Below are 19,280 nucleotides of genomic sequence, written 5' to 3'. Positions count from 1 at the left end.
AGGATAATTTATTTATTTGTTTATTTTAGTGACATTTGATTACCAGGAAAAGTCCGACTGGGTAGATATTCATTTTCAGAGAAGGCCTGAGGAGAAAAGCTCAAAAGTATTACAAAAAATATTTTAAGAACAATAATTTTATTGTGTTCAAAAATAATACAAAAAAATCTACAGTTTAAATAATTATGCCAAATTTTACATAATGTAACAACATTGGTTAAAAATAGATACAGCTATGATGATTTAATATTTAGAGAAATGTAGCCAGTTTAGACAAATTAAAGATAAGTTAGTGTAATACAAACAGGAATTGCAAAGTTGAATGACAGAAAAGAGCAGGGTTATGGCATATTTGGATAGAGAGTCAGGGTAGAGAAATTGATTGAAGTGAGGAATTGATTGAAGAAGGGGGAGTAAGGAGGTGTAAGGTATGAATAGGCACTTGTTCATATTTAGGGATGTAGTTTATCTTGAGGTTGACACCAGAGTTAGATTTTAGCTGGGAAGTCTTTCAGAATGGTTTTAAAGGACTGGAGGGAGGATAATGACTGATGGATACAGGTAAGCAGTTCCAGACCTTAGCAACATGCTATTAGTACAGATAATGTCCAGCAGATTTGATATATTTTTGGACAGAGAGAAGCTTTTCATCATTGGATCGTAATGCTTGAGTAGGAACTTAGTGCAGAATGGTATTTAGTGCTGGACAAGCAGATGGATGATGGATAATTTTATAGGTGGCAAGAAGCTGTGTATATGTTAGTTGATGGGCTAGGCTTTTTAATGTTATAAGGTGGTGGGTTCTGAAAGGGCCATTTGCTGAAAATTAAGCTACTTTATTATAACATTGTTTAAGCTTTTCTTTTTGTGATGTCTGGAAGTTAGTAAAGATCGAGCAGCATAAAATAGTAAGGGGAGGAAGTGGTGGCAAGTGTAATTTTAGTTGTGCTGGTGAGAAAGCTTTTGGCTTTACTCCAGTTTAATTTCTCCAAGTCTTCTAGGTTTCTATTACCATGACGGGAATGAACCACATTCTTAAGTCAAAGTATAATTAAAGATCACAAAATTGCTATTGTTTCAGTGTCTGATGTCAGCCAGAAGTATTCTTTATAGCAATCACAGTGTGCCCAGAATTGGCTTTCTTCAATTCATATGGAGTCCACAATAAAAACCAACAGATGAATCAAAAAACACCAAAAAACAAAGAAATCATACACTGATAAGGTAACCAGGAAGAAAGAATAATTAAAACACTATAGGTTTTATTACCTATAGTGCTTTAATCCTTGTTTCTTCCTGGTCACCATCAGTGGACGAATTTGTATGGGGTTACATGTATTGGTAACATATCTAAGAATAACTGTAATTTTATTTTTTATAAGAGCCACTTCTACTACTGTTGGAACTGTCTGGGTATGCTTCTTCCACATTGCCATCTTTTCTGCCTGCAAATCCTGGCATTTTATTACTTTAAATGTCTCTGTACATAAGACACTGTAGTCACTAGGTGTAGCAATTTCAATGATCAGTGCTACTTTTGTCTTCTTTTCATAGGCTTCTATATTTGGTTTTCTTGCATCTATTTTTTAAACTGTTGGTAATGGGTAATCCCATGTGATATACACTTCATAATTTTCTATGATGCTTTGTGGCTCATGCTTCCAGTGTTTTTCAGCTGCTTCAATATTATAATGTTTGCACAATCCCCAATGCAGCAGTCTTGCCACATTATTATGCCTTTCAGTATACAGTCCTTCTGCCATTAGTATATCATACCCAGCAACGAGATGTGTGACTGTTTCCAATTCTGTTTTACAAAACCTGCATTTGTCTGTTTCTCCCCCATGTTCAATGGACTTTGTAAACCAACGTGTATGTAGTTCACTATCCTGGGCCACCAATATTAGCCTTTCAACATTGGGTTTAAATTCACCTCTCCTTAACCATTGTTCTAAGAGGTTTCTGTACTTACAATTATATTCATGCTTTTTCCACATTTCTTGCCTTATCACCTGATCCTTCACCATATGTCCTTTCTTTTGTTTTATGGCACATTCAGTTGCTTAGTCCAATGATTGCAGCTCTATACATGTAATCAATTTCAAGGAGGCCCATACCTCCTTCAGAACAGGGAATATAAAATCTTGATATACACTGATTTTTATAAATTATTTGATGAGCATAAAGCATTTTTCTTGTTTTCCTGTCCAACTGATCCAATATTTTTGGGGGCCAGTCAATCACTCCAAAACTGTAAGTTGGGATGGGAAGAGCAAATTGGTTTATAGCTTGGACTTTGTCCTTAGATGTCAGATCTATTTACAGTATTAATTTTAGTCTTCTACAGTATTCCTTACTAGGTTTTGTTGACATTTGTTCATGTTTTATTGTTGATCCTTCATCAATTCCCAAATACTTACATATTCCCGTTTGATCAAGTTCCTTTATATTACATTCTCATCCCAAACTGATATTTTCTTGGTGCTGTAGCTTTCCTGCTTTAAAGGTTGCTTTTACATATTTATCAAGACCAAATGACATTCTTATATCATCTCAGAGAGTTTTGATCACTTGTAGTTGTGCTTTCAGTTCATCATCTGATGAACTATACATTCTTAAATCACCCACAAAAAGAAGATGAGAAGTCTTTATACGTTGTTGTTTTCTGGGAGCCAAATTGTAGCCATGACCTAATCTCACAGCTTAATGGGTTACGGGCAAGACAAAAGAGCAGCGGTGACAAAGAGTCACCCTTGAATATTCACCTTTGAATTTTTATCCCTGGAATAATAATTTGTCCTTTATCATGACTTAACTGCAAAGTAGTTTGCCACTGTTTCATGGTCGCTGTTCATAGTTTCATAGGTTCATAGGTTCATACTAGGCTATCTGCCCTAGGGCATTTATAAGCCTAGCCAGAGTGTGTTTGGCTTTCGCCACCCATTTTAAATTAATTTTGCTATGCCCTTTTTCGAGGTTAGTATACTGTGCCTCTGTCTAACAGTGACTGTAATGTGATTCATCAGTGAAGGGGTATCTTATACATTTGTAAGCACTCTTTTATCCATGAATGTGGGATGCTGTTAAATGTTTTTTTTTAGTCTCTCCATGCCATACTTAAATTCTTCCCCTTTTTATAGTTCTCTACTATGACTTTATTTACAACAAATGATCCTTTGTCCCATGTGACTTTCTTTTGGTACCCTTTTGTACTATTGTCATGATTGACTTTTCTTCGAAATGACTAAAAATTATGTTGGCATCAATTCCAGTGTATAGTTTATACATCATCTAAAGGCAAGTTATTGTTTTATAGTTTTTTGATAGCATCCAGGTTCATTCTTAAGGAAGACCATTGTTTTTCCTGCTGTTAACCAGGATGGCATCTCTTTGGAGTGTGCATATAAATAGTTCTTACTCAAGGCTAAATATTCATGCAACAATATTAATACTTTTAGCCAGAAGTTAGGTACTGTATCTGAGCCTGTGTTTTTTCAATTAGGAGTTTTTCTTAAATTTGTTTCAATTTCTTTGGCCATTACTGCATCCCATTTCATATCCTGTACATTTGAACGTTTTATTCTTTTTTTACTTCTATCCAGTCAGCATCTTTGGTATGTTCCATGGGATCTTCATAGATATTTCTCCAAAATGTGTCTAGTTCTTCTTTTCTGGTGGTGTTTCTATTCCTTTTGTCTTGTTTCCCAATTGTCAATAAAACTTTTTCGGGTCATCAATAAATTGCTTATTTTGTACTTTTCCTTTATATTTATCTGCATATCTTCTAAGTTTTTCTACCTGTGCTGATATTTTTAGTTTATTATTTGCAATAGTGTATGATATATCCTGATTTGTGCTGATACTGCATGTTGCTTTTATCATATATATCTTTCTGAGTATTTTTGTTGATCTGTTCACTCTTCTGTAATCTTCTAACAATGACATTTCTTGTCTTAATTGCTTTATAGTTTTCTCTATTTAATACTTCCATGGTGGCATTTGATTTTTCACTTCCTTTCCCTTACTTGCCTTGTGTTTTTGTGTTAAGACTTTATCTGTTATTAATTTAGTTGCACAGTAATATATCCTATTTATTTCTGTTATATCACAGGAATTTCTATGAACATTCCCGATTACTGTTTAAAAAAAAACAAAACCAGAAGGAAACCTCCTCAGAACTCAAACTCGATTTATTTAGCGCTTTCGTCAAGACTATATGAGTTGACTTCTTTGGCATAATTAAAACATCAAATAAATCACACATATATATATATATATATATATATATATATATATATATATATATATATAAAACATTCAGAGTACATCATCTGACTCAATCAACTAATGAAAAAACACTTTCAATAAAACATGCAAATCAGTTAAAAGTACTCCATACAAAAATACAAAAATGTAAACCTTGTTTGAATTCAGGTTCTTAAAAAAGAAAAAGAACTTGCACAAAGGAAAACATACCCACAACTTATGTGTCATAAAACATCACAAAACTTTATTTTTGTTGTTTTTAAATTACTAACCTATAATACAAAAGAATGTAGCTTTAAAAAGCTGCTTAAACTGAGACTATCATTGAGACCAGGGTATATAATGACATTAAGTCTCACTTCCCAACATAACTCCTTAAATTCAAGTAAGTCTTCTCATGGTCCAACTCAAGGGTCTTGGGGTACCTTTTCAACGACCAAAAACTTAAAATCATGAGTGGGCTATTTTTCAGCATGTTTAAATAAAGCACTATTGGGGTTGTGATTTTTGAGGTCCCTCCCATGTTCGTATATTCTCTCTCTGAGCCTCCTCTTGGTTTTCCCAATGTAAAAACCTTTACATTTTGTACATAAAGCAGAGCAGACAACCCCTGTGAATTACAAGAAAATCTCCCTTGAGGTCTAATGATAGTGTGATTGATTTTAACCTTCTCAGTACTAGGAATAAAATTACATTTGGCACAAAACCCACATTTTTTTAGTCCCCAGAACACCATGTTGGGGTAAACTTTTAACTTCTTGTTCCAACAAGTTCTTAATGGTCGCCCCTTTCCTAAAAAATAATCAGGGTTTTACCCCCACCTTCTCTAAAAGTCCTTCTTGGCTATAAAGAATCCACTAATTTTTCATTAAAATGTTATATATGCCTTGGTGGTCTGCTGAAAATCTAGTAATGAAGAAACACATGTACTCTTTAGCATCATTAACTGATTTGGGAATAGGGTTCCTACCCAAGTTTAGATCTGTTTTCACGTTCCTGTAGTTTAGTAAAGGCATTATAATACCTCTTTCCCTCTTTTCACAAATTTAATTATAAATATTCTCAACCAAGTCGATAGGATACTCTCTAGAACTAAACATTTCCCTCATTAGATTACATTGTAAATGAAAATCTTCATCTATGCTAACCATCAGTGCAATTCTCACATACTGGCCTTTAACTAGGCCCTTTTTAACATGTGCTGGGTGGTTACTTTGATAGTGCAGGAGGCTATTACAGTAAGTTGGTTTTCTATAAAGATCACTTACTAAGTGTGAACTCATCTGGTCCTTTTTAAGCAACACATCTAGGTAGTTGATATCATGCAAATTTTATGTACAAGTAAACTTTAGGAACTCAGTAGTACCGTTTATGTATGCTAGAAAATCCTGTACATCATTACTGTCCCCATGCCACAAAAAAACAAATCATCTATATAATGTAAATACAAATTCCACTTACTAGTGTAAGGGGATGTAAAAAGCAACTTTCTTTCCCACATTAACATAATACTGTTTGCAAAAATGGGGGCACAAGATGTCCCCATAGCTACCTCAGTTTTCTGAAGGCAATATTGTCCTTCAAAGAAAACAAAATTGTTTTTTTAAATAACTTCCATAAGGGTCACTAACACTGCCACTTGATCATTACTAAAAAGCTGACTATCATAAAGGTACTCTTCAAACCATTCAATACCTATAGAATGTAATATAACAGTAAAGAGATTTACCACATCTACGGTAAGAAAGGATGTTCTTTCATTGTATGATATATTATTTAACTTACTTAAAAAGTGCCAGTAATCAACACAAATGTGTTCCTCACCATTAAGTATGGTTTTAAGTGTAAAATCAATATATTTCCCTAAAGAGTGTATCTTTGACCCATGTACACTCAATATTGGTCTTATAGGTGGATTACCTTTATCCTTATGTATCTTTGGGATGCCAAAAATACTCGGCACCCTAGGATATTTGGTAAATAAAAAAATTGGCTATTCCCTTGGTCCTGCATATCTTTCAATATTAAGTCAATTTTAAGGTAAGAAAAATTAACAAAGTTCAAAGAAACTTCTTCATAAACTGTACCATCAAGGAGTAGAACATTCATCCTGTTGTTGTATTCCTGTCTTGACATTACAACCTACCCCCTTTATCCGGCTTCATGACTCGTATAGATTTGTCCTGACAAAGTTTCATCAATAAAGTGCTCTCATTGCAGGACAAATTAAATGAAACATTGTCTAACTTACTGTCAAGTAAAGCCCTGAACTCAAATTCACACAAGTTCTCAAAAAGTGTTAAACAATTAAGGGGGAGGCTGTATAAACTCCATTTATGTAAAACATTACTACTTTCAACCCTAACAGAATAATTAAACATCAGCTTAAAAGTTTAAATTCCTGACAAATGTTTTCAAGTCCAAAATACGTTCAACTAGACTGGAACACCTAGTTGGAACAAAATTACTAAGCAAATTAGCAATGTCTGAATCAAATGTCTGACAGGTAAAATTATAAACAGTAAAGTCACCTTTTGAGTCGGTTGTACAAAGGGGTAATCCCTTAGAATCTCCCACTTCGTTGTTAACAGTAGACACAGGAAAAAACAGTGTTTGAGTCCCCTTCATTGGTAGCTTGCTCAAGTCGCAAATAATCCACAAAAGGCACATGAAAATCTAGTTCCACCTCACTTGCTGCCTCTCGTGTTCTGCCGTTGTTGATTCTGATAATAACCCTGGTCCATGTAATTCCACTGAGGCCTGTAGTTTACTTTTTGTGCCTGGTTAGGTATCCTCTCTGACCTTCGTGGAAAGTCCCACCCTAAAGGGGCCTGGTTAGTCGAGTGAATAGCAGTACCTCCTCCTGTTGTAGTGGTGTCATTAATAGGATCGTTGTTTTGAAAATTCATTGACGAATTTGATGACTTGCTTGAATTTAAGGAGTTATGTTGGGAAGTGAGACTTAATGCTCTTATATACCCTGGTCTTAATGATAGTCTCAGTTTAAGCAGCTTTTTAAAGCTGCATTCCTATATATTATGGATTAGTATTTAAAAACAACAAAAATAATTTTTTGTAATGTTTTATGACACATAAGTTGTGGGTATGTTTTCCTTTGTGCAAGTTCTTTTTCTTTTTTAAGAACCTGAATTAAAATAAGTTTTACATTTTTATATTTTTGTATGGAGCACTTTACCTAATTTGCATGTTTTATTGAAAGTGTTTTTTTCATTAGTTGATTGAGTCAGATGATGTTCTCTGAATGTTATATATATGTGATTTATTTGATGTTTTAATTATTCTGAAGAAGTCAACTGATATAGTTTGAGAAAAGCACTAAACAAATTGAGTTTGAGTTCTGTGGAGATTTCCTTCTGATTTTGTTTTTTTTTTGGATTTGTAACTATTTCTGGTTCTTGATTTTTTGTGGAATTCCCGATTACTGTGTTCATTTGTTTTTATTAAACTTCTATCATTTTGGGTCTTATTAACTTTCTGTAGTCTATTTCTTTCATTCAGCTTAATATGTCTATCCATCTTTATTAAATCAAGCAACTCTTCCCTTAGATCATTTTCTTCTAAACTGAGAGCACATTCTTAGTTCTCAGTTTCCTATTGGAACTCTACAGAAAATTCCAGAGCATCTTCATGTGCCATATTCTCTTCATTTTCACCCTGTGTCATCTGTTGCTCTTTCATATAGGAACTCACTGGCCTATCACTCCACAGCATTGACTGCAACAAAGTTGCCACAGTTTCTTGTTCCTTCCCCTTGTAGTGCAACTCCAACTGAACTTTTTTACTGGTTTCCTACCGAACGCTCCAAAGTATCTTCATATGGCAACTGATCAGATGTTTCCTACTCCACTTGTTTCTCCTTAATTTGGGGATTCATTATTCTATCCTGCTGTGGTGTTATCAGAATTAGATTTTCCACACTAAATCCTTTACTTTTCAGGTAATCCATAACCTCAGTTTCTATTTCTTTAACATCTTCATTACTAATCCTCCTTTCTACTTTCCCTCTTTGTTTTCTTATTTTTTTGTATTGTAAACTTTTCCATATCTGGATGCCTTAACCTGTATTTATCTTCAAATATCGTTGGAGCTGCTCTTTTTGTATTGATTAGTTTTACTTTCTTCTTTGCATAAACATTGCACCATATTAAATCTTTTTTTTCTTTCCCGTGTCCATTATTTCTTCTTCATATGTCTCCTGCTCCTTTTTTCTTTACTTGGGAGACTCATTCTTCTATCATGCTGTGATATAACCTGCGCCAGACTTTCTACACTAAATCCTTCACTTCTCAGGTATTCCATTAGGCACACCTAGTTTTTGGTGAGGTATTTTTATGCAATTTTGTATAAGATGTATTAGAATTAGAGTTTATATGCAAACAATTAATGACATCACCTAGTAGTATTTTTTTCTTGTGGAATTGTTATGGATATCCAATGTAGGATATCTTCCAGAATAGTTGTATTGTCATCAGGAGGGATGTAAAAAAACAGTAATATGTATTTTTATACTTGTTTACTTTCAAGAAAGGAATAAGAAGCTCTACTGAATTGAATGTGGGTATTGATTTGTTGTAGGGGGAAATGTGGTAGTTGTTTGGAAACATTAAAGCAATACCACCACTTTTCTTCTTTACATGATCTCAGTGGATAATATTATAGCTGGAGTTGTAATTTCAGAGTCATTAATGCTGGGTTTAACATTTCATTTACAGTGAGAATATCAGGTTTGTGTTGGGTAATCCAGGGATGCAGTTCAGTAGTCTTACTTCTTATACTTTTAATATTTATGTTGGCAGAAGACAGACTACCAGGGTCGGGGGAGGGTGGGGTTAGAGTAGTGAGTGGAAGGGATTTGTCTTGATGATGGTTGTGATAGATAGGGTCAAGATTAGGGTGAATGTCTACTCCTAGTAGGATTTTAGTATATTGGGATATTATTGATTGTTGCTTTTTTGGGAGAGTATTTTTCCAGTTAATTTTATTTTGATTTCAGTTGAAATGGAGTTAATCAGTCAATATCAGGTAAAGGTAAGGAGTGAAATTAAACAGATTAGGTACAATATGTGGAGAGTTTAGGGAGGAATTATGGACAGGTGGTTGGGACAGAGTTGGAGAGATGTTGAAAGTTATTCTTGAGTTATGGTAGGATGACAGATGGCTCAGCAGGAAAAGAAAAATAGAGGATAAGCTGAGGAGTAGCATGATTAATTAAAGAGATCTATATTTTACTGACTACAGGTAGTGAAGAAGTAGGAATCAAGAAAGAAGTGAGGAGTTCCAGGGCTATAGGATATTTAATGGTGGTTGAGTCTGACGCTAAGTAGGAAATAAATATTTTCTATGAAGGAATAGGTTGTCTTATGTTTCTGAAATGTAAGAAATAGAGTGGTTTGAAAGGACAGAGTATGGGGATGCAGCTACGATAGGAAGTACTGAGGGTTTGTTTGGGGGAAAGTACAAGTAGAAATGTAGACTAATGAGATAGATTTGCATATTTTACTGATTGTGACCTGAGCACTGTGAGTTTTATGGTCAGTGTCCAGTCTAACAACTGGTAGTTTATGTTTTACTTTTTATCCAAGAGGGTTAACAGCTTGATGTCTCCTGGAGTCTAGGGGTTAGTGCCTTAGCTATGGACTGGAGTTAACCTAATATGCATTCTATATTCTTCTAAATGTGGAATTCGCTTACTATTTGTTCTAAAATTTAAATCACATCAACTTCTCCTAAAGTTCATTATGACACATTTCCCAGTATGCAAAGTTATTTTCAGTTGTCCAGCTCATACTCTGATCTATGCCAACCTGAAAATCAATAACATCCATGTTGATATAAGTTATATATTCAGCAACACAAAAACCTTCACTCAGTCTCCTATATAGATGTTAAAAAAGACAAGGCTACTTCAAAGCCTTAAGGAAAGTCAAATATTAAAACACATTTTCTCCTTAGTCAGTGTTACGCTTAACCTGCTATTGACTCTTAGTTGGCCATGTGCAAATCTATTCTAGTAAATGAGATTTTATTCCAGTTCATATTAGTTAGTCTAAAAGGATTTTGTGATCAACTCTACTAAAGTTTTGGATAAAGGCAAAAAGGAAATACATCTGAATACTCATGCCTAAAGTAAGGAAAATATTTCCCTAGGGGTCATCAAGTTGGTACAGGCTGACAGGCCATGGTAAGAAAGCATACTGATTATGATCTAAAATCTAAGTCCCTTCATATTTAGCTCCAATTTTTCAGCATCAGGCTTTCCAGAAGTTTCTGAACTGAGCTCAATAGACATAGTAGTCTATGAGTGTTAATATCTAATCTATCACCCTTACCACAATGGTACTTTTCCAGTCATTAACCAGCTTAGCAGTACTAAGTGTTTACAGAGAAACTGAACAGTTGTCTTACTATCTGCTAAATTAGCTTGTTAGTTAAAACAGCATCTCTACTGACAGCTTTATGTATTCTACAATTGTGAATTATCTGTGAAGCTTCTGATGTGGGTTAAAACTTAGGAATATATACAAAAGCATACTAATAGCTGTTGAGTCACAAGGCAGACACATCAAAAACTCAGAGTACATGACATTAAGTTAGTCAAAAATGAAGTTATTTTAGTCAAGGAGGAGGATGAATCCCAGTAAAACAAGCTTATAGTGTTGTACCTATTATCTTTAGCTTGCTTTATCCTTCTATATAAGGTTTTTCAGCCATCAATAATATTACAAGCGGGGTCTACATCTTTATTAATCATTTCTTTTCTTTTACCTCTTCCTTTACATCTCCGCAAAAAGTAATTTTTTTTAAATTCTGAGATAGGTAAAAGTAAGTACCAAAATAGTGAGCTTGAATTTGTGGAAGCAGAGACTTGCAAATAATAAATCTGAGGTAGCTCTGTCCTTAAGTATTCTCTTTTGTCTGAAGTATGGCAATCTCAGATTGGGAGAAGGGAGTTTGTTCCCTGAACAAAAATCTAAAGAGAACAGTAAGGGTGGACATTTATTGATCTCTTCTAACTTTGCGGTTTTTTTTTTCCATAATTTTGGGACTCACAATTCCAGATCTCAGAATTACAGAGGGAGTTATATGCATAAGGCATGATGGGTTAATTCTAAACATCAAATAAGACTCTTAATTTCTTATACATCTTATTATTTAAAAAAAATCTCAGTTTCATGTCTCAAGATGTGTGAAAGATCCTTCAGTGTGAGAGCTTAGAAAGAATAAATTTATCCCAAAATTCTAAGACATCTGCTCTTTAAAATATATCATCTTATTTCCAATTAAATAGTGATTCATTAAATTAACCTTAGTCAACAGATTTCAACAACTGCAAAGGAATCATGGCAGGACTGTTTTAAGTATTATCTACAAAAAATGTGTTGACAATTACAACACATGGAGCTGTAACGATCTGTTCCAGTTAATGGTGAAAGATAAATTACATTAGACCATGCATGCAAATATATCAGTTACATATTTAATAAACAGCTACCTATTGTAGGAGCACAGACTGTTTTTTTTTTTTGGCTTGAACAGATTCCTTACAGAGTCTATTTTAAACCAACTCCTTTTAGTACCTATTCCCCATGAGTTTGTGTCTTGTACACGAACTTAATACAAGGTATAACAACAGGCGAAACAGGAAAAGAACAACTACTGAGGTTAGGGAAAAAAGGCAAACAGTACATAACTCCTAATACTTAGAAGATATAAATGTTCCCAATGTGACATCTACATAACTAACACCTTCTTCAATGTGAAGCCTCAGCACAAATATTTGTGGCAACACCCAAGAAAAAAATATTGGCACCAACTTGACCTCATCCTCACCAAACACAGCAGTTTAGGCAGTGTCAGGGTAACACACAGTTACCACAGTGCAGATTGTGACACTGACTGCTGGTGTGTAGTAAGGTGAGCATTCAGCTGCAAAGGTTATTTTGCTCTAAAAAGGAAGGGAAGACACAAATTGACAGAGGCAAGACTCGTGACCATTCAAAAGTACGCAAATTTGTCCAAGCACATGAGGAAGTCTTGCCCCATCTTGTTGGCACTGACATCAGCAAGAGTTGGGAAAAATCTATGGGATGCTATCTATAACACTGCAATATCTATCTTTGGAAAGAAGACAGTCAAATGTGCTGATTGCTTTGAATCTCACACCGACGTGCAGACACCCTTGACTCAGAAGAGGAGACAGGAACTGATTACATACAGGTCCTCTCCCAATAAGGAGAACTTGCAGGTGCTCCAGTGTGCTTGAAGTCAAGTGCAGTAGGTAGCTTGGCAGTATTTCATAAATTCATAGTTAATTACTAGGCTAGCTTTCTTAATAGGCCATTCTGAGCCTAGTCAATTTCCCTCCCAAATGTGAGAATCAAACACTATTGATAACAGGCAAGGAATATATGATGGGATCAAGCATACAATTGGTCCATCACAAAGGAAGATCACCCCACTTAAGCTGGCCATACTATTGATGGGTAGAAAATTATAGTTTTATTATTATACTTATTTATTATATTATCAACTTTGGATAAGGTTTTATAGTGGTGAACAGTTTACAGTTTTGTATTACATGATGTTATTCTAGGTCAGGGGTCTGCAACCTTCAACATCAAAAGAGCCATTTTGGCCCCTCTCCCACCAAATAAAATTTATTGGGAGCCACAAAACCTATTTGACCTCCAAAATGAAGATAACACAGCATATAAAGTTTTATACATAGTTATTATAGTAAATATAAAAGAACTAAGTTTATAAGAGCAATATTTAAAATCCGAGCCTATTTTTGTTCCTTTGTTGGGATTGCTTGATTGCTCTCTGAGTTTGTCATATATCTCGACCTCTTAGAACAAGAAATCTGGAGAAAGCCATAAATAGTGATGCCAAATGCCCAAAAAATAGGGACACTTTTTAAATATTACTCTTACAAACTTAGAAAGTTGATAGAATAACAGATTTTACATTAGCATGAATTTTCTGAAGGGTATGAAGTCTGAAACTCAAATGTCTGTCCATATTTTCTGACTTCAGCCTTGAATGATGTGCCAGAAAACCCACAATTTTATGAGAAATAGACTGAAAATATGAGGCAAAAGTCGGGACATTCTGCAAAAATCTGCACAGTTGAGAGGTAACTGTGTGTGTGTGTGTGTGTGTGTGTGTGTGTGTGTGTGTGTGTGTGTGTGTGTGTGTGTGTGTGTGTGTGTGTGTGTGTGTGTGTGTGTGTGTGTGTGTGTTACATTATATTTATTTCATAAAATATGATGCTGGTTTTGTGTTTGTGATATTGCCTTGATGGTTTTAGTCCTAGAAGTGGCTCTTTCTAGTACATCAAAAGTAATTTTGTCTTTTTGAACTTTTCTGAAGGAAATCTTTTCTATGTGAGTTGAATTTGGGATGGATTTGTTGCAACTGTCTGAAATTAGGATTACCTTGTTCTGTCTTTGGAGTTTTGACTGCTGTTACTGTTTTCAAATCTTGTTTGCAGAGGCTCATGACTCTACTACATTTACATATTTTTTTTAGTCTTGTCAATCTATTTATGTATTATTATTCACTTTTAGTGTATTATTATTATATTATGTAATGAACATGAACTTGAAGTTGATATATATGTATGCATGTATATATATCTGGACTAGAGACTAATAAATTAAGATAGTTACTGTCTGTACTGATGCCTTGCTCTAAGAGGCTGGAACACCATGATGCCTTGTTCCATGAGCCCTGAGCAGCATTATGATGTCCTTTAAGACTGAGGGAATAAATGACATCTGCATCCAGTCATGTCATCACTTTCCTTACTGGGAGTTATCATTAAATTTAAAGAGCGAGGAAGAAATCATTGCAGTGAAATGTAACTCTTTGCTGTAAGGCAGTTTGGATGATGTATAAGCTGACCAATTAGAACTGTCATCAGTTAGAAAGGCAGTAGGTGGCTGTTTGAATGTGGTGAGATGGGTTGTTCTGTCCTTTCTTTATATGTGCTAGTGATATACCCTGAGCTTTTGCTTAAAATATAGAGGCATACAGTTCATGTGATAAACAAAATACCAGTATTCATTATAATTGTTATATTAATTTAAGATGACAAATACTCTAAGTCAGAGACAACACTGATATCTCACAACACTTAGGTTTCCTTATTCTCAGCTTGGGATTTGTTGAATGTTTATTTCCTGGCACCTTCGTGTGTGTGTGTGTGTGTGGATCATGGTGGTGTGGTATTTGTGTCCTCCCATGTTACAAAGACATGTCTGCATTATTTTGTTCCAAGTCAGACTGTCTTGATTAACAAATTGACAGGCATTTAAATTTTTGTGACATAGTAAAACAACTTTTTATTCTAGCAATAAATATATACTAACAACCTGTGTGTGTGTGTGTGTGTGTGTGTGTGTGTGTGTGTGTGTGTGTGTGCTTGTGCATGTAAAATGCATGTTAACAGAAACCATATTATTCTAGCAAGTTTCTAAGTTTATAAAAGCAATATTTAAAGTCCATCCCTATTTTTGTTCCTTTGTTCCCTTTTATTTGTGGTTCTGTCCACATTTCTTGTGGTAAGACTTTTGAGAGGTATGGATACCTTTCAGGGGATGCTGTTGCTGCCAGAGGATCACTCGATCATTCTGTGTGTGGAATGCATGGCAACAGAAAACACGTTATTCTAGCAAGTTTACAAGTTTATAAAAGCAATATTTAAAGTCTATTGCTGGATCACTCTGTGTATATGTGTGTGTGTGTGTGTGTGTGTGTGTGTGTGTGTGTGTGTGTGTGTGTGTGTGTGTGTGTGCGTGTGTGGTGTGGTAGAGTGGCCATTATTTTTAAAGCTATAGGGAGCCACTGCAGAGGGGTGGAAGTGTCACATGCGGCTCAGGAGCTGCAGGTTGCAGACCCCTGTTCTAGGCGAATGTATGGTCAATAGTATAGCTTTTCACTTGTATTTTTAGCAAGGAAACTTTAACATGATTAAATTAGTTTTTTAATCAATTTAATTAACTAATTACATGATTATCTAGTAAAAAGGTTTTGTACTGCATGTGTATATCTGTATATATATATATATATATATATATATATATATATATATATATATATATATGTATGTGTGTGTGTGTGTTTATGGAAATGCTTTATAATCTCAAAATACTGAAATATTGAATTTCAGTATCTCGAGACCATAAAGTTGAACGGACGGAAATCGCGAACCTGGAAATGTCAAATCTGAAATGTCGAACCCACAGTACAGATAGCGCGCTAGGTAAGTGTTGGATTTTTTAGGGTTTTGGGGAGGGTCTATGTGTTTTTTGAGTGTGTTGGGGAATTTTAGGTGTGGGTTAGGGTAGGTAGGTAAGAATGTGAGTATGTTAGTGTTGGAAGTGGTGGTGTTTGTGTGCATGTGATGTGTGTTTGTGCAGGGGGTGTGGAATGTGTGGTGATGGGTTGTCTGTGTTATGGAGTGTAGTGCAACATTGGAGTTAGTATATATTAGTAGGGGGTGCGGGGGGGCACATATATTAGTAGAGGTAGGTGTGTGTGTTTGTTTAGTTGTGTACGTTTGTGTTGTGTTGCTTTTTTTTTAGAGTGTCGAGAGGTATGGGTGTTTGTGTTTGTATGTGTTGTGTAGTGTGTACTCTGTGTTTTCGCGGTTTTGAGGTTTTGGTGATTTGGATTTTCAACATCATGGTCTCGAGATACTGAATTTCGATATTTCAGTATTTCAAGATCATGAAGTTAATCCGTGTGTGTGTGTGTGTGTAAGTATATATATATATATATATATATATATATATATATATATATATATATATATATATATATATATATATACACTTTTGTTGTTGGTAACATAAAGAAATCCAGCTGAAGGATATCCTGAATTTAATTAAAAAAATGTTTTTTTAAACTCTCTGTGTAACTGTATGAAGTGTTTCTTTTAACGCACTGCTGTTTGGGAGATGACTTACTATGTGTAATGACGTAGTTGCTTGCACCTCCAATCAGCGTGCTGTCATTTTTCTTTTTTATCATGTGTCTTCCTCACCACTTAATGCCCCCATCAAAAGCAAACTAGATCAAATTACTGCTGGGTCATAGAAAATCTCCCAAACTTCCAACTCCTCCTCCATTCCTACAGACTCCTCCATGACTCCAGAATAGGTAAAAAAACTGGAGGTGCTTTACCCCTTTACAAAAAATATGTTTACCCCTCTATCATTGCCAAAACAATTCATAGACACCAGTCCTAAATGAGTTCTCAGATTTCCAGTACCCAACCACAAACCCCTAGTGAAAGCTACTGCTTGCCACTAAAAACCATTGCCTATCTTCCACCCCGTTGTTCACTACAAAAATTCAAAACCCCTCTCACAAATGTCATCTCAGCCATTCCAAAGATAATATTACTATCCTCATCATACTAAGTGACTTTAATCCCAACTTTCTATTTCCTTGATCAGCAGACGTTTCCCAGTTCCTGGCAGTCTACAGTCTTTTCAACTTAACTCTGACGCCACTAGACCTAATTTCAATTCAGTACAACACTTAACTCTTGATTTCATTATTACCACATTCCATAACATCTTATACATTTCAATGTACCATGTGTTTTTACTGACTACTGGCCTATCATATTGACCATTGAGTGTCAATAGATAAACATCCTCCAGTCATTAATCCCTTTAAATCTCAATCATACAATAACATTGCAAAACTAATAAACTACCTAATCTCCCTTACTTGTCTGACATTCTCTTAGAATATGACCTGAACTTAGCAGCTACAGCTCTTACTGAGACTGATTCATCTTCAAGACAAATTCTTGCCTCATATCCAAAGACTGCATATAGTTCATAAAAATAACAGGCTGAAGAAAGAGCTCAAACATCTCCTCAATCTCAGAAATAAAGCTTGGAGCATTCAAAAACTAGACCCCCATCACTGGAAATAACATCTTCTTTGTAATCCTTAGGAACGTAGTTAAGGAATCTATTTGCAGCCATAAAATCAACCTTCAACTTTATTCTAGGAAAAACACCAAGTACAATCGGGGTCCACACATACACGTATAAGAGAATATGCATGCAGTTTAACATAAGATTGCTATCTGCACCTTTTATAAACACAGTAGTGCATGTACCTCATATAAAACATTTTATCTGGTAACCAAAACTATGATAATGCCAAAAGGAAGTTTTCACAATGGGATTCACTTGAAAAGTTAAATTTATTAAGCGCTTGTGTCCCTCCAAAGGAGGTATGCTTTGGTTGTTTGTGTGTATCATCATTTTCCTGTTTTACAATGTAGGCTACCCAAGGCATTTGGTTGAGAGAACTGTAAGGAAAGTTGTGGACAATAGGGCACAGAAGTTTAAACCAATTCTGGGTATTGGCTTAAATAATAAAAGCAGTAATGACAATGGTTTCACATTTGGAACTGTTATGGTACTGGAATACAATAATGAATTTCACGAAATTAGATCAATTATTGAAAAGAAATGGAGCATTCTGAGATCTAACCCATCAGTTTATACAGTAGTAGGGAGCCAATCCAGAATAGTTAGTAAAGTTTCCAGGAATTTAAAGAGTGTTTTCCAAAATGGAGTAACTTAGAATGAGGCAATTATTTATGAAAACAGAAGGAAATGTGGAAATTGCAAACAGTGTGCATATATATCACAGATGGATCAATGACTATAATTGAATATAATGTTGAGTTTATTAAAGGATATTATATTACGACAGGAGTTGTTTAGTTATCTAAATGTAATGCATGCCCATTATTTTACAAAGGGAAGACAGAGAGGGCACTAAGAAAATGAATATATGAGCATAACTATGATATAAAAACTAGAAATATTGCCAGTGCTCTATACACTCTTGCATATGTGTGTGGGGTTCAAAAGTTTCAGCTTTGGTATTTTGGATAAAATTATTATTAACCCTCGAGGAGGTGACTGGAAGAGCGTTAGGCGGTTGGTTCATGATAATAAACATGTCAAACACTAAACCTAAAAGTTGTTGGTTTCATCTTTGTCAATCTGTGTGGTGACAGACTCAGAAACTAAGATTATATGATGAGTTTCGCAGTAACACAGATTTTGCTATTTTATGTAAAGAATACTTAGTTTAGGTTTTGTGGATCCAAAATTCTTTGCTGATACATTTACTCAGATAGAGGTTGACATGCCTAACTTTGACAAACCACTTTGTGCATTATTTAAAGAATTACATATTAGGTGGACCTCCAAGATATAAGAAAAGTAAGCCTGCTACTGACAGAACTCCACCTTTATTTGATGTAGCCTTTTGGAATTACTGAGATACTATGTGCTTGGGATTTCCAAATACACAGAACACAGTTGAAGGCTGGCATAGGAATCTCAGAAGTCTCTTAGGTAAAAAAACAACTGCATATGTTTGGTATTTTATGGGCCATGTAAGTGGAACTGAATCATGCAGATGACCTATGAAATCATACACTCTGTGGACTTTCTGCATTTCCTAAAAGAACGGAATTAGTAAAGAAGCTGTGTTTCAGATGTTATTGGCTAAATTGGACAAAATGATGCACTGTGCTTAGTACTGTGTCTTCTGGGTTTACATCTGCTAATGTTTGTATATGTTATGGCTTGGGGATCTACTACAATTAATTAATTAATACTGTGTTGTTAAAAAAAAATAAGAATGACAATATTGCTGTTACAAATAACTCTTTCCATGGGATTCATTAACACCAACATTAAATGTATAGCATTCTGAGTGAACAGACAACACAAGCATAACTCATGCCTTGTTCATCCTAATTTTAATTTTCCTACTGATTTTTCTGGCAGTCTTAAACATTGAGGGGGATTCATAAAGGTTACCACAAAGTGTAGACTACATGTGTAATCTTTCTGAGTGACAAGAAAGCACAAAAATGTGGCAGGGATGTTCTTGAATATAAATTGTGTTCACTTGCTGTACACTTGGGTGTTAATGAATGT

The 19,280-nt window shown here is 34.9% G+C and overlaps 1 protein-coding gene across 1 annotated transcript in view; it reads right to left on the bottom strand.

Moving 5' to 3' along the window:
- Window positions 1-19,280, bottom strand: part of LOC122809052 (protein Wnt-7a-like) — a 656,744-nt gene that overhangs the window by 307,276 nt on the left and 330,188 nt on the right. The gene's annotated exons all lie outside the window — the stretch shown is intronic.

The sequence above is a fragment of the Protopterus annectens genome, chromosome 8.part0 (assembly GCF_019279795.1).
Source record: "Protopterus annectens isolate FY-2018-M chromosome 8.part0, PAN1.0, whole genome shotgun sequence".
NCBI lineage: Eukaryota > Metazoa > Chordata > Ceratodontiformes > Protopteridae > Protopterus > Protopterus annectens.
The sequence above is the reverse complement of the archived record's forward strand: the minus strand, read 5'-3'. Positions and strand labels throughout refer to the sequence as shown.